This window comes from Astyanax mexicanus, chromosome 14 (assembly GCF_023375975.1).
Source record: "Astyanax mexicanus isolate ESR-SI-001 chromosome 14, AstMex3_surface, whole genome shotgun sequence".
In the NCBI taxonomy this organism is placed as follows: domain Eukaryota; kingdom Metazoa; phylum Chordata; class Actinopteri; order Characiformes; family Acestrorhamphidae; genus Astyanax; species Astyanax mexicanus.
The window spans coordinates 47,854,591-47,872,177 of NC_064421.1; the positions used below are offsets into that span (position 1 = coordinate 47,854,591).

The following is a 17,587-nucleotide window of genomic DNA, read 5'->3' on the forward strand; positions in this document are numbered from 1 at the left end:
AACTCCACCTCTACCCCACAATTGCACCTCCACTTCCACACTTCCACACAACTCCACTTCCACACCCAAAATCCTTCACCCCCACAACTTCACCTACACCCACAAACTCTACCCCCAACTCCATCTCCTCTCCTCAAACTCCACCTACACCCCCACAACTCTACCTCCACCCCAACTACTTAATCTACACCCCACAAACTCTACCTACACCCCACAGCTCCACCTTCATCCCCAAACTCCAACTCTCCTAACTCCACCTCCACCTACCCAACTCTACCTCCACCCCCACTACTTCATCTACACCCCACAAACTCCACACCTCCACCTCCCTAGCTGTATCTCCAACTAGCCTATTGTTTAATAATATTAATTAATAATTTTAGAAATGTGAATCAGCGCATGCGCAGTGCCAGCGCGACGCACATATGGAGAGGTAAGCACAATTCGACACAACACCTGAGGATGGAAATCTCCTCTGCTTCCACACGGACCACATCTAGCATCTCGCGCTTCCCCCGAGTTCTCGTGTTCCCGAGTTCTCGGCGCGGTCCTCCTCTCCTCCTCTTCTCGCGAGACTCCAGCAGGCGGGGGGGCGGAGTCAGAGGATCGCGGTGATCTCACCGCTCCAGCGACCGCGCGCCGTGCAGCTGGACGGAGCCGCAACTTTGTAGCAAACTTTCAGCCGCAGCGGCGCGAGACAGCGGGGATTAGCGGCGGCCGGTGGCGCGGGAGAGGCGCGCGGGGGCGGCGGGCAGAGCTCGCGGGCTGTGGCGGGGTCGGGCTGCGGCTGCTGTGGAGCTAAACGCGGGGAAACGCTGCTTAGTATTTTGATCATGCGAGGCAGCGGCTGAGAAGCGGAGAGGGGGAGAGAAAGGTGAGTGGAGCTGAGCGAGAGCTACTATATAACACTACTTATCTATACATACTGATTCTGATTAATTAATCAATCAAATAATCAATCAGTCAAATAATCAGTCAGCCAAATAATCAATCAGCCTCTTTATTCTCACTCGGGATAATTACATTGAGGGTGATCCTCATTTAACTAGCGTTACAATTGATGCAGCCCAGCATTCAGCTACACATTTTAAAAAAGGGGGGTGAAAACATTTAGCTTAGATGAGAAAAAAAATAAATAGAAAAAATACAAAAAAACAAACATTTAATATAGATGAATAAAACATACAAAAATATGTATATATGTGTGTAGCTATAAAAATCTAGCTATAAAAATAGGAAAATCAAAAATACTAAAACTAGTATTTAGGTTTTTTTTTGTTCAGTTTAGTTCATTTTGGTTTTGCAAAACATATAGTTACACACATAGGAAAAGTTAAAAAAATACATAATAAAAAAGGACAAAGGAAAAAAACACTATATCTACATCCTATATCTTGCATTTAAAAAATCAATACAAACCGAAAAGGTATAGGCCGAATAGCTTTAGCTTATTTTACCTATTTTATCTATTTTTAGGTTACCTAACTAATATACTTTATGTTTAAGTTACAAAGTGTAGTGACAAAAAAAATAATAATAAAAAGAAAATCTTCAATAACTACCAGATAACCTAATGGTATATATATATATGTATAATATATATATAATTTCTAAAAACCCACAAATTCTCAAAATACCCATATCTCTCTCTCTTTATCTCTATCTATCTATCCATCTCTCTCTCTGTGTATATGTGTGTGTGAGAGTAATTGTGCGTAACAGTGGAGTTTTAATGCGGAATGAGGGCTAGGCTGTTTCCCCTCTCTCCAAAAAAAACAATCCAGCAGCTCGAAAACAAAAACTTAGTTTGACGACAGTCGCAGAACCAGATCTCCTCAGGCTGTTTTACGAGTTTCTTCCAGGTTATTAAAGCTAAATCCTGTAGATTAACTGGTTAAAGTGTTGGGTTTTAAAGTTGTTTCTCTGTAAAAGGTGATTTCAGGTGTTAGTTAGCTTTCAGTGCTGAACCAACATGGGCCCAGCTTCCCCCAAAACACGCTGTGGAGGAGCTGAGATAGACAGAACATTCAGAGAGAGAGAGAGAGAGAGAAAGAGGGATAAAGAGGGGGTGGGAATGAGATTGAAAGCCCCTCTCTCTCTGTCTCTCTCTCTCTTGGGCTCTGGCTGTGAGCTTTGTTGGTGTTGATAGGGTTGTTGGTGGTGGTGTTGGTGGTGTTGTGGGGTATGGGTTCATTCAGGTTAGCTGGAGCTAAAGCTATCTCTATCTCTATCTGCAGTCTGGTTACTGTTTACTAACTAAAATACTATGCGTTTCTTTGTTTTTACTCTTTTTCCTAAGCTTGTAGTTTATATCATGTAAGCTAACCTAGCTAACTAACTATGTATGGCATGTTTTTGCACTTTTACACTTACATTTTCATTGATCATTATTTCTCATATATGCTCATATATAGGTCTGTTTTCTCTTTATTTATTTATGTATAAAGTTGTGCAGTTCCTAGTTAATAAACATTCAGAGAAAGAGAATTAAATGTTTTATACAATTTTCAGCATCCTGAATGTGAGCTATGATATATTTGGTTTAAACATACGATATGCCATATCAATGTTGATTCACTTTTCAAAATCAACACCAAATCAAACGTTGATTCAAACATAACATCAAAGTTGAGTCATCATTGGCAGTCATGCTGAAGAAGTGGTTCTCAAATGCTTTGATTGATTTTCTGAATTTTCTGTCATTTTCATAGCTTCACTTTATGTGTTTAGGGCTAATTTGATGGATTGTGTCAGATTTGAGCTTTTTTATATAGATAAGAGATGCTTCATGTTAGTTTTGGGTAGACAAAGAGAGGAAGTTTAGTGTTAAACCAAGTATGATTGATGAACCTTCTATGGATGGTATGGTTTTGCCCTCAGCCAACAAACCACTTTTTGGACTATTACACTGCACTTTTTACACTGTACCATTTTTTTTATAATTGCTCATATTTGGGGTTATTTTCTTTTCATTTATTTAACTACTAAAACAGAGATTTATGTTTAATTTGTTGCCTCAATCAGGTCTACAATACCCAGCTGGCACACAACCAAAATATCACAATATTGTATAGTATTTTCACAATAACGATACTCTTGGTGATATGACAAAACACTGAATTTAAAACTAATATTTCAAGAATACACTACTGCAACAAAATGAAAATTAAATTTTGTTATTGTATACAGTATGATCTGGCACATCCCTAACTAAGATATTAAAAAATACAATAATTTTATCAGATTTGTTACAAAAATCAATGATCCAGAATGTCATAATACTAATAATTCTCTCTCAAATTATCTCCATATATCCAGGATTAAAGTGTACGATACTGATAATAATTGTTACTGGACAGATAAAATCTATAATCCTAAATACTAGATATACAAAGGGAAATTTGAACAGTGTAAATTTTTCTTTTGCTTAAAACAGTAAAAAAGTAGTACCATGATGTGATAATTAGGGGTGGGTGATATGGCCGATATTTTAGGGTATAATTTTGATCACGATATATTTTTTGGTCATATACTGTTCTAAATGATGTTACATTGCATATTTATATTGTATATTTATATTTATATAACTGTATTTGAAAAGCTCAGGTTCTTCTCAGATCATCATGTTTGGAGGAGTTAGGAGCACAGGTGGAACTGATGACACATTTTTCCATAATATGCATTAGGAGAGCGACAAAATGTGGATATCGCAATATATTGCTACGTTTTTGTTTACTATACATTATCGATATATGTGGTGTCAAATATAGATATCTTTTAATTGAAACAAAGGCTCTACACTCTACACTCTATAGGACTCTCAGCAAAGTTACTTTAGGCCCAATATACCCATAATTCCTGGTATTTTGTCCCCTTCAGTAACATAGATGGCGTGAATTATCGAGTATTGTGATATCATTATAGTATGCATCTAGTTTTGTTTGTCTGGGTTTGTTTTAAGTGAGAACAGATGAAAGGCAGTAAGTAGTAGTAGTAGTATAAGTAGTGCAGCTCTACAACAAGTTAAGTAGTAGCCTATTTATTATACTCTTGTTGTAATAACACATGTAGTTGTTTAGTATTTAAGTACTATATTAGGGAAATACTAAAAAAAAACATAACACTGTTTATCTCAACACCAGTAATACTAATGCATGTTTTTGTGTCCAATCAAACTAGATAGCATGTCTAAACACTAATGGAGCATAAAATAATAGAGGATGCACCAGAATTGGAATTGTGAAATGTGGCTAATGATATTATTCAGTTTTGTCAATTGATTTGTTAAGAATGAAATCCGTGACATTGTGAAATTAACCAGTTTATATCAGTGTTATATCAGTGCATCACCAGCACACGCTCATTGTTATTAAATGTATTTTAGCATGCTTTAGGGAGAGTTAGGGCAAAGGTTAATGCATGGAAAGCTTTGGCTGCAGTGAGCTACATCATCTCAGCGTACCATTGAGCTAATATCAATTTTATATTTGCATTTACTGTTATATTGCTTGTTGTTTATGTTGCTTTAGTTAATGATCGATTCATAATTTGTTAAGGAGTTGTCTACAGTTTGCAGCCCTAATGTTGATAATAATAAGAGTCACTGTTGGGCTCTTTTGGAGTATAATAAGTACACTACCATATTTTTTTTCTTACTATAAGGTAAGGACTTAAAATCCTTTAATTTATCCAAAACCTCGTCAGTGCTGCTTATAATCCGGTGCTTCTTATGTATGAATTTTACCAGTCAGGTATGATCTTCATTATTAACCATCACTTTCAGAGTGGTAGTGAGTGTGTTAAAGCCTAGAGTCCACTAAAATGTGAGGAGCAGTGAGTCTCCAGGCCCAAAACTATTGGCTGTACTGTTCCTCGGTTGGTGGTGGAACTGCAAATAATGATTATTTTGGTAGTTGACTAGTCTATTAGATGGTTTTTCGAATACCAGTTTTTTACACTATACAGCGCAGCGGATGAACGTCTATTTTCTGGTCTATTTTCATACATAAGGAGCGCTGGGTTATAAAGCACACTAGTAAGGAACAAGGGTGTCGTCATGCCACTGTGTGGCGAGACCTGTTAAGCTAAGCTAAGTAAACAAAACTGTAATTCTTAAAAAAAAACATTTAGACATTTTAGACTTTTAAATATTCTTTTAAAGTAAAACGAGTGCTGGATGTTAATCTACACAGATTTCTCTATTGAAAACTGTTTATTTGGGTGAGTAAAGCGCCAGTCAGTTCTGTATCTTCATAACTAAGGCTGTATCTCTGAAAACATTTAGTCCTTTACATTTAAGAGCTGTAAAATTGACTGTGGGATCGAAGGCAGGAAGGTGTTCTCTGCTGCAGTGCTGTTAGCCAATAGGAGGCGATATATTTATGCATGTATGAATATTCATGAGCAAGAGCTGAAGTCCTGTCTTTCTTCAGAGAGCACTAATCCAGTGAACTAAAGCAGGGCTAAATAGAAACACCTGAGTACCAAAAATGGCTCATATGGCTTCATTCATTCATTAAAACGATGGAATGAGACCTTTAACCTGAGAAAATAGACAGATCAGCATGTATTTCTACAGTCCCTGACTCCTCAGTGAAGTGGTTTGGAATTTCGGCACCTTTAGCTTGATTTTCCAGCCCATTCTCACAGCGTGATCCCTGTGCTTCAGATCGAGCCATGATCAATTTCTGAATAAGTGTCTTGTATTATTTTAACAAATGCAGAATCAGCAGCTGTCTCGGCCTGCCGCTGCTCCTCAAACACCCCCCCGCTGTTTGAGTTAGCCTGGATCTACCCGATACCCCTTCACTTTATTCCAGCTGGAGATATCTTTGTTGTAAGACAGATCAAAAGCACGTTTCACGTTCGGAACAAATCGGCACGCTGCGCTCGAGGCTCGAGACTCGTTTTCCCAGGAAAGCCTCTCCTGAAGAACACGCAACAAAGCCAGCTGCTAAACACCTTTCACGTCTCGTAGCGCAGCATCACTGATGAAGTGTTTACCTGCGAGATCTGCAGTCAGCGCTAAGTGACGAACGGGTTGCAGCTGGGTGTTCTTCTTCATGTGCGACGAGGAGAGAGCATGACTTGCATTTTAGTGCTTTACACTCATGCTCAGTCGAGGCACCTGCCTTGCATACTGATGAAGACAGTCGCTCCCGGTCGCTGGGAATCGTTCAGAGTTTCAGGAGGAGGCCCAACATCTGCGCTGTGTGGATGGATGGAAAAATCCATTGTTCTCAAGTCTCTCCCGACTCTCACTCTGTGCCACTTTTTAAATCCTTAATTTAGGTGTAGGGCTCTATTTAAAGGCCAGTGTGTTTCTGTGAAAAGGCTGGATGGACAGAGATCTGCTTCTACAACACTGATAATGCATCATCTCTTGGTTTCATGCTTTTCTGATTGCAGCATCAAGAGAAACAAACCCAGAGGACAAACACTTTTGCCTAGAGTTTGTTAAAGCTTGTTAATTACTAATCCTGTTTTTGCATAATAATAATGTTGCGAAATTACGCAACAAAGCATCTACCGCAATACTAAAGTTTAGAAAATTTGGCACATGCATAGGCTAGGACACGTTAGCGGTGGAGCCAAGAGAAGGTTTATATATAACTTATAATAAATCAATGAAATTCACATTAATGTACCTTAATAACATGACGACAGCGCTGATTATTAAGAATACTGTATAATGTGTGGTTAGTTTATAAAAACAGACAATTCTGGACTTAATACAGGCTTTGTATAAGTGAACACAAATGAACTGGCAGCATCTCTGCTGTTCAGAAGCTAAGATGTACAACAGAATGCAAATGATTATGCCCTAAAACATTAGACCGCAAATGTTTTAATGACTTAAATTCTGAAGGGAAGTCTGTTAACAGATATTATACTGTGTGACGCATGTGCACTTAAAGGGTGTCCGATTTTGTCAGGGAGACAGACTCTGGCACAACACCTGTAAAGGCAACCTGTAAAGTGATTATTAAACTGCAGTTTGAAATCAGAACAAACTGGATGTTTATATACTGTACCAAGAACCTTGATTCGGCCCTAAATGCCTTTTTCTCACTGCGTTATGGACGGAACAATAACATGTTAAAAGTAAAAATGAACACAGGTATATTAATGATTGCTTTCACACTATGCGCAGCTGCATATTAATAAAATAAAATAAAAAAAAGTGTGTTGAAAGTGAGTTAAAATAAGGCTGACCAATCAAAAGCTGACCTTCATTGAGCATCAGATCTCAGTCTGCATGATTGTGGACCAAACAAATGAGCCTGAAGGGGACGTTTGGACATTTGAGAGCTTGATTTTGTGGCCTGTTTACATCTTAAATTGATTCTACTGTATGTGAAATGGTGTTAAAGGATGCAGCTTATGGAAACACAACTCTGCAGAGCTGGAGACAAACAAAGACCAGGCCAGCAGGTGAAGAATAATGATAGAAATGACAGAAAACCATTTTTCTACATAAGTATCTGAGCACATTCCTGGTTTGAACTAATGTGTAAAATGCAGTGCACTAAATGAATGTGTGTTTTATCTTTTTCTTCTTCCTCATTCTTTTAAATAGCGGTCGTACAGTATTATAAAGGGTAAATGACTGGAATAACAGTGATATTGTGTGTAATATATTGTGTGGCCTTGTGCACTGAAACCCCAGACTCAGCATATTTATCCTTTTTGGGAAAGGCAGGTCTGCCTGATCCAGCGCTGCTGTGGCAGAATGGATTTGCAAGTCAATGTGCCCTTCTGTAAACGTGGCCTGACTGTGCTCTCTCTGCCCATTGTTTGATTAATTTGCCTCTGTTCTTTAATAATGCCCGTGACTGTGCTTCCTGTTGGACTGTTGGGAATGGTAAAGCTTTTGTGTACCTAGAGCTACTGTGCGCCAGCCAATGGAGCGAGGGAACGGTGCCTTGTGATCTTAGTGGAGGTGATGTCATCTTTTTTTTTCTGGGTGGAAGGAAAAAGAACACGGACAATGAAAACTGCCCTCCTTCGTTTCATTCTTTTTGTTTTGTTCTTGTTCACAAAACCTGTTGTGTTCATTCATGACAATGGCCAGAGGAGAATAAATATAAAAAATAAGCTTGAATTGATTTCAATCCCCCAAGTTGTGGCCAGTTAGAGCTGCATGATATTTAAAAAAATTTACATTGCAAATGTTCTTTTTTCGACAATATGTATCGTGACATTAAACAATGCAGGGCCCATGACATCACCAGCCCCACCCCTACCCGCACGCTATCTGTCTCGCATCCGGACCAATCAAGAGCTGAGTCACCGCCGAACACTCAAAACCAGAGGAAAACAGCAAAACAACAGTAATCATACCTTTCAATCAGGCATTTAAATGGCTTTTTAAAAGGTAAATAAGAGCGTTTTCTGTTTTTCTGGGATTAAAAGCGTGAATTCAGCTGTAACTGGAAATATCTGCATTGCTAAACTGTGCTGGACTGAGGTGCACAGCTTTCACACGTGCTCACGTTTTTACAAGCACGTGCCCAACCATGTGGATGGAGGCCATGCATGCAGTTACCTCGGGTTTACTCCTCCCCCTCCCTCTCGTGCTTCTCAGGCAGCAGCAGCCTGTCACTCACACAGACACAGAGACAGCGCTGTGTATCTACTTCTTGTGACTAGAATCAAAACTTTGCAACATGACTATGTGTTTTTTAATTTAATTGCCTTCAGTGACATCACATTTCCTTCCATGTGAGTACTGCGCATGCGCACATCGCAGTTATGATGACGCTTAAACGATGTATCGTGCAGCCCTATTGCCAGTCCAGCCTGATCATTACTGTCTTTATGTCTCCCCACAAAAGTCGGGTAAAGGTAAATTGATTGGAAAAGGCAGGTTTTTTTTTTTTTTGATTGATTTCTCAGGCCATAATGATGATTATGATGATGGAAAGTGTTTATTTGGTTATTTCCTTCTAAATCTGAGTGAAAAAGAAAGAAGAAAAGAGAGGAAAAAAGCAGCAAGTGCAGCTCCAGAGCATGGCGTGACCTGCTGCTGCTCCGCATAATGAATTGCCACCAGACTTCAGAAAGAAGTTAAGTAGGTGCTGAAGTGTTAAATTACAAGAGCGCACACACAAACACACACACACACACACACACACACACACACACACACACACACACACACACACACAGCTGTGTCTGACTCGGCTAATTTTAGTCCCAATTGCCCTGTTGGTAACAAAGCGCTTCTCCAATCCCACGAAGGCGAGTGGAAATCAGGGGTGGCAGGAGTTTCTGTGGCGTAGAAGAAGACTGTGATGTTGTTTTCAGATCTTCATTGACCCGAGAAACAGCCGTCCAGATGATCATCTCAACCTCGCGGACTCTTCGGAGGAGAAACAGAGACCACAGCGCGACCAGACCAAGCATTGTTCCTGCTCTCGTCTCAGACGCTCTCCCGTTTTCCCAAATCCTACTGGATCTGAAAATAGTTAGCTCCTGGCAGACCTCCGTCTCACCAGACAAGTGTCACGGGGCTTTAGAGGAGGAAAAGGAGAAGAAAATAAAAACATCTGTACTACATCTCACTTTCTCCTCCGCACATACAGACGCAGACGTGTCCCGACATGTTCACCTTGTGTCTTCACACCAGGCGTCCTGGGGGACTGTGCACAAGACTGTGCGAGGGCACAAGTAGGGGCAGACTGAGCTGTTCTCTATATTTATTTTTATATCTGTTTTGTTTGGTCAAGACAAGAAATGAGAAAAGAGTAATAGTATATAGTAATATACTATATATATATATATATATAGTATATTACTATAATTTACAATTGCAAATGGTGTAACACAATAGATTACTACCCTTACTACATTACGACAATTATGGTATTACAGCACTATCATAAAATAAAAAAGCACTTTGGCTTCAATGAAGAGTTGAGCAGTGTTTTTTTTTTAAGATTTTTAAAGTATGATTATGTATTATATATACGAAGATAACTATAGTATTATATAGTCTGCCCTTTAATCGTTTTAAAACGAGCTATATGGAACGTAAAGCTAGCTGATATAACCCTGGCTTGCTGGAACACTCAGGGTTTCTCAGTGTAGCGCTCTCGGGCGACATTAGCCTCTAACCATGGCTAGCACTAGCGTTTAGCTGCTAATGCTGCTGCACCCAGCCTTAGTGAAAATCTATAAATCTAAGCTTACTGTAAATAAACAGAAGAGCTTTACTCACCCAAATAAACAGTTTTCAGGAGAGAAATCTGTGCAGATTAACATCCAGCACTCAATTGTTTTATTTTAGAATTGCTAAGTTTTGTTTACTTAAATTAGCTTAGCTTTACAGGTCTATATTCACACTATAAGCAAACCAAATCGTAGTTCATTTGATCAACCGGACTACCACTAGAGGTCTGGAGTCTGGTCCATGGTTCAGACCAAACTGAAAAGTCGAAGCATGGTAGATGTGAAAGCTCTGTTATTAAATAAAACAAAATTATGTACGAGCTCCAAGTGGTGCAACAGACTAAGGGGCTGCCACTACGATTGTGAGGTTGTTTGTTTGAATCCCGGTCATGCAGCTTGCCATCAGCTTCCAAAGCCCTGAGAGAGCACAGTAGATGACGCTCTTTCCCCTCATCACTCCTAGGGTGATGTGGATCAGCACAAGGCTGCGTCTGTGAGCTGATATATCAGAACCGAGTCTCTGCGCTGCTTTCCTCCGAGCGTTAGCGCTGTGACGCTACTAGGTAATGCTGTATCAGCAGCAGTCTGACTTCACATGTGCGAGTGGAGAAAAGTCCTGACTTTTGTTTGTCTTTTTTAAACCCGTTTCGTACTGTCTAGGTTGCCAGTTCAATAACAATCGCTCTCTTTTTGATAACAGTATTGCTCCTAAGCCCTAAACAAGGCCATAGTTGTTTTTTTTTTGGTGGTGTTCCCTTATTTCACTTCGCTCTACTGAAATCAGATTGCCGTTATCTTTTTTTTTTTTTTTACTTGCTCTTCTGTACACGCTGTCTCTTGTACTGTTGGCTTTGGTTCATTGGGGTTTTGACCTTAACTACTGTTTAACAGAGCAGGAGGATTATGGGTGCGCTGAGATTCGCTCCACTCTCACATTCCATCTGTGTGACCTTGTGGATCAGGGGTCAGTTTATCACCAGCCATCACCTGCCACTCTCACTTACAGCAAAACACCAGACTCCTGCTTTCCAAATAACCGCTGGAAAATCTGTGCTGTTTAGTGAGAGCTTTTATTATTAGGAGTGTTTTAGTCATGCCGCAGTCGTGCTGGTGTTCCCCTGGCTTTTATCCTCGGCTTTCTTGCTCGGATGCAAACTCATGTGGCAAATTATGAGAAATAATAGTCATCATGACTGCAAGGAAGTGTTGTTTTGCTCATTGAGAAAAAGCATATTTAGCCGAATCTGTGCCATTTCTGTTCCCAGGAAAATACATGTAGAAATGTGCACACAAAATAACTTTAAAATACATTTTATTATTAAAAATAGTGTACTAGTACATACTTGTGCATTGATCTAATTGCAAAAGTATGATGTAATTACTTAAAACACTGAAAAAATAGCATTTGTTACCTGTCCCCCACTCTCTAACTATTAACTTTACCATAAACTTTTTACCATAAACTTTACCATGTTTTGTCCCTGGGTTTCACTCAGTCCTGTTACACAAAACACGTAACACATTACCCTGATCATCTAAAACATCTGGAACATTCTACAACAGGAAGTCACATCTACAACAGGAAGTGACATCAGCAGGTTCTGATTCTGAAGATCATGGAAAGACCAAAATTAAGTTCCCTCATTCGTTTTTTTCTGTATATTTGATCTTATTGTAACGATGACTGAGGAGCTCAATCTCAACACTCAGTCCTGTTACCTAAATTAATTCTTACATCTTATTGGTTTATTTTTAAACTACAAATGTTGGGAAAATTAGAATGTGCTCAGTGTCCTCAATATTAGCTATTAGCATAGTTGGCGTTTAGCTGTGTTTCATGTTTTTGCTAATTCTATGCTAAAAACTCATTCCTGTTACTCAAAACATAAAAAGTAACAGGAGTGAGTTGGTAGAGTCCCCTTGTTGCCTTTGGATGGTACATGAACTGCCTACAGCATTTAGCATCTAAAACATGTAGCGTTTTATGGGGGAAAGACACAGTGTACACACACACACACACACCACACACACTCATTCATCTCCTCAATCACCAGTTTAATTACAGGGTCGTTCATGCGGTTCTGCTTTAATGCACATGGCTGTGTTGCCACTTGCTGCATTTTATCCAGGAAAACAGGAAGATGAAAAAAGAGAGACATTGAAGCACAGAATGTGAACTGAAGCAGAGAATAGGCTGGGGTAAAAGATTACACATGAGGAGAGCTCTTTTATTGTATGATGTCTTTTTATATCAGTCAAAATTTAATTAGTGTTGTGCTTTATCTTGTGCAAAATTTTATGCTAGAATTCATAACACAAAAACGTTTAGACTTATCAAGCAATATACAACTATAAGTATATGTTTGAGTAAAAATATTGTCATTTTGTGCAAAAAAGATGCAGAGCTTTCAGACCTCAAATGATGCGAAGAAAACAAGTTCATATTTATAAAGTTTTAAGAGTTCAGAAATAATCAATATTTGGTGGAATAACCCTGGTTGGTTTTTAATCACAGTTTTTATGCATCTTGGCATCATGTTCTCCTCCACCAGTCTTACACACTGCTTTTGGATAACTTTATGCTGCTTTACTCCTGGTGTAAAAATTCAACAAGCAGTTCAGTTTGGTGGTTTGATGGTTTGTGATCATCCATCTTCCTCTTGATTATATTCCAGAGGATTTTAATTTAATAAAATCAAAGAAACTCATCATTTTGTAGTGATCTCAATATCACAATACTGTTTTTTCTGAATCAGTTGAAAGAGTTCAGTGTGAAGAATCATACGCTTCTATGATCCGTTTAGATGGCTCCTTATTGTGACGTCACAATAAGAAAATGTTCATAGAACCACCCTGGCACCCTAGAACCCACTAGACACTAGATCAGTTGAAGAAAAGCCAGATTAGTCTGCTGGTTGAGTAGCCAACAGACTTTGTCTGAGGGAGGGATCTGTACCCACAGTTCGTAGCAAGTTAGCAGATGAAGGAGATGTCCCCCAACTTCCAAATAATGAGTTTTGTGTTTTAATTGCAGTTAAGGATGAACTACCATATATTTATGGCATGGGCAGCAACAGCTAATTTGCATAAAAGTGACAGAGCCCTTAAAGAGCTCATTCTAAAAGGGATTGGTGCTGGCGAGATCTCTTTATGTGAGGGTTATTTTGTGCAAAGGACTTCTTTAACATGTTTTTTTGTGACACATAGACCTATTCTAACTTCTAACTTTAAAAAGAGGTAGAATATTAAATTAAATGTAATATGTTTGCTACTGTACTATCATTATAACAGTGGACAAAAATGGCCCCAAACTGACCATTTTAATTTCTAGTGTGATATATTGTCTAAAAGAATTGGTTCTCGTGATTGGCCCAGTTAAAGTCCTATGTTATTCCATTTACATGAGAAATAAAGCTCTCGATACAAACATAGAACCAAACCTCAGCCATGAACGAGCTGTTACACACGTCTCAAACAGCATAAACAAGTAATAAACAACATATAAAGAGATGTAAACAAGCGTGATTGTATAAAATGATCTATAAACTGGATTTACAGGACTCTGTGAAGTGGTCTTACGCCAGAGATTTCAGATCCTCTAGCTGAAGTAATGACTGCGTTTTAGTGTTTGTCTGGAATTCGTTTCAGCTCTGGGTCGCATTAAAAATCCAGATCGCTGAAACAGGCCTGTGAGTGTGGTGTATCTGTGTGTGTTTCGCTCAAATCAACACTACAACTGTAATCTTTCACTTTATTATGAATTTAGACATTAGCATCTGCAGATGTCTTTAGTTTAGGTCTGTAGTTTACTTTATTTTTATCTGCAGCGCAGAACATTAGCATGTAGTCGTCAGCTATAAATGTCCTCAATTTAAAAAATATTATTCTTAAGTAAATCACTCTGTGTTACACAACTTGTTTTTAATATGAGTACAATTTATTTCATTATTGTCTAGTTAATGTCGTATCCAATTGGATTGAGGTCAGGTGACTGACTAACAGTGATGTAAAAGTTACTTAAAAAAAGTAATCTGTTTACTGATTACTCCTTTTAAAAAGTAACTAAGTTACTGCATGAATTACTTGATTTAAAAAGTAACTAAGTTACTGCATGAATTACTTGATTTAAAAAGTAACTAAGTTACTGCATGAATTACTTGATTTAAAAAGTAACTAAGTTACTTTATGGATTACTTGATTTTAAAAAGTAACTAAATTGCTGCATGGATTACTTAATTTAAAAAGTAACCAATTAGCTTTACAGATTGCTTAATTTAAAAAGTAACCAATTAGCTTTACAGATTGCTTGATTTAAAAAGTAACTAAGTTGCTTCATGTATTACTTGTTTTAAAAAAGTAATTAAACTACTTAATGGATTACTTGATTTAAAAAGTAACTAATTTACTTTATGGATTACTTGGTTTAAAAAAAGTACCACATTTACTTTATGAATTATTTAATTTAAAAAGTACTTAGTTTAATTTATGGATTACTTGATTAAAAAAGAAACTAATTTACTTCATGTATTCTTGACTTAAAAAGTAACTAATTTAGTTAATGGATTACTTGTTTTAAAAAGTACTTTATTAAAAAGTTACTTTATTAGTTACGTTTGAGAAACTGCTGTAAAGTCACCTGATTTTGACTTGATCTTAATCTTGGTTTAAAAAAGTAGAAAAAGCCACTGTGTTCATATACAGTATGTAATAGATTTGTCTTTAATCATCTGTAAAAATGTATAATCATGAGTGAAAGACGTGACGCGTGTGTGTGTGTGTGTGTGTGTGTCACATGGTTTTGGGAAGAGAGCCAAATGCAGTTGTAATAGTGATGTATTTGAAATATATTGCGACACTGTGTTTTATCAGTGCCTCCCTGCACTACTTCCTTCTCACTCCATCACTTTTTCCTTTGTTTTTCACTTTGAAGCCACTTTAAAATGACAGATTCCAGAGTCTACACGGCTGTGCAGTGTGTACCTGCAGTAACCCCATTCTGAGACACTGTGGACATTACTGTGTTTATTAAGGAAAAAACTGCTTTTTCTGTCAACATTTATTTAAGTTAAGCAATGTTTTACATTAATCAGGACCTATAGTGAATTGAGCTGCCACATCAAAGCGAGCAGTGTGATTATAGAGTGCGCTTTTGTTATACTGTTTACTTTAAATACTTTAATTCCTACACTTTTTCTTTTCTTTGCGGATGTGCACATTATGGCTGGGCGATATAATATATATATATATATTTATTTTTTTTAAGAATGCACCACTGCAACAAAATTAAAAAAGTACTACAATTTTATTATTGCTGTGATATGATACGGAACACCCCTTTAATAACTAAGATATTTAAAAAAATATATAAGAATTTTATCAGATTTGTAACAGAAGTCAATGATCCAGAATGTTATGATACTAATAATAATAACACACTCCAAAAATCTCAATATATCCAGGATTAAAGTAAAATAAATGATACTGGACAGATATAATCTGTCTCTAGTAGATATATAATGGGAAATAATGAGAACAGTGTGAATCTTACAGCACTTCATATCTTACAGCTTCCCTCTGCTGCTGACAACTTTTATAGAGATGAGGATTTCATTTTCCAGCAGGACTTGGCACACTGCCCACACTGCATACCAAAAGTACCAATTGGTCTTATATAATAATCTAATTTTCTGAGACACTGATTTTTGGGTTTTCATTGGCTGTAAGCTTCATAATCATCAATAATAAAAGAAATAAACACTTAATAGTTTTCACATTTTAAACAACAAGACCTTGTTTACAGACAGGTACAGAGATAGAGAGAGAGAGAGAGAGAGAGAGTATAGTGATGTGAGAGTATAGTTTCTGGTCTGGTCTACAGCTCTTTTCTCATGGGAGGCAGTTAAGCGACTGTCCGCTCTGTTCTCTCAGCCTCAGGCAGTGATCTGTCACTAACTACAGAAGCTGATACTGGATATAAATTCAGCCCGAGTCACATTTTACAGCCAGGCTGAGCACAGATGCTTTAACTCGAGTGGAACGCATGAGTTGGAATAAGATTTTATTTTATTTTATGAAATATATCATGTATCGCTCTACATCTACAGATTTAGCACGGCGGTGTAGTACGTAGATACACAACCTGACAGTCTGTCCGCATATTATTAAAAATAGATATTTAACCTAAGCTTTGTTGTGTGTAGGTTGGCAGGGAATTGTTTTATTATTATATTGGATTTCAGGGTCTGATTTGTCCATTAACCTTAGCTTCTGAAGTCAAAATTTAAATTATTTTTTTTTGCCTGTATAGAATATGATTGTATGTAGTTATAATTTATGTTGTTTGCATATTTTATGTTAAATATTGGATATAAGCTTTGGCTTTGGGTTGGAAAATAAATTGGACAATAGTTTAAACCGATATTCAGAACCTGTAAATGACTTAATCTTGTCCTAACTGACTTAAACTCATGTAGGTTCTTTTACTCTTTATTTATTTATTTTTTACCTCCCATAAACCATGTAACTCATCTTGCCATGTGACTCATTGAGTTCTACTTAATGTTTTGTATGTCAAACACTAATATTTGAAAAAATAATATTTTATTAAATATAGTCAAGGTAATATTAATTGTGATACTGATTTGATGTCATATCACCCAGTACATTATTACAATTCCCATACAGGTGCATTTCTGTGTAAGCTGGGGGCGTGTATAGACCAAAGGTACATTTCAAATACTAAAAAGCAAAGTATTGCCAAACTTTTTTTTTCCTCAATTAAAAAACATGGAGAGTAAACTCACCACTGTATTTAATTGAATCGAGATGTAAATCAGAGGCAGATGTTTTAATCCACTGTTTTTTGTTAAGATTTGTGACTTTTACTTAATAGAGGGGAAAAATGTTAATTATTGTTCCTGTTGAAACAAAGCGATACATTTCTAAAAATATTTTATATTTTACAGGAAAAGCCAACGAACCGCTAGCTGATAGCGCCCTGGGTTACCAGAACACTCAGGGTTTCTCAGTGCAGCGCTGTTAGTGGCTAGCGGTGAGCTGCTAATGCTAATGCTGCTGCACCCAGCCTTAGTGGAAATCTGGAAATTTGAAAAAAAAAGCTTACTGTAAATAAACAAAAGCACTTTACTCCCCCAAATTTAACAGTTTTTAGTTTGACTTTAATTTTTTTTTGTTTTTTTTGTTTTTAGAAGGAAACATGGTGACATCCTTGTTCCTTTCTAGTGTTGCATAATGTACCTTGTAATCTGGTGCACCTTATGTATGAAAGAAGGCCAGAAAATAATAAATAGATGTTTATTGATATACTAAAGGCACTATAGACAATTATGCTGAGAATGTTGCAGTACTTCTTTAAATTTGTTGAAAATCTAAAGTAGATTTGGATGTCACATTA

General features: G+C 37.4%; 1 protein-coding gene across 5 annotated transcripts in view; it reads left to right on the forward strand.

Annotated features, from left to right (window-relative positions):
- The first annotated feature begins 606 nt into the window (after positions 1-606).
- The window catches only part of LOC103042803 (signal-induced proliferation-associated 1-like protein 1), a 65,329-nt gene continuing 48,348 nt past the window's right edge, over positions 607-17,587 (forward strand). For 3 of the 5 annotated variants that reach the window (XR_007424044.1, XR_007424045.1, XM_049463624.1), the window contains exon 1: positions 608-874. The gene's annotated coding sequence lies outside the window, so the exon portion shown is untranslated. Of the gene's footprint in view, positions 875-17,587 lie in introns of all 5 variants that reach the window. The other 2 variants (XM_022672566.2, XM_049463625.1) reach the window with 2 other exon arrangements.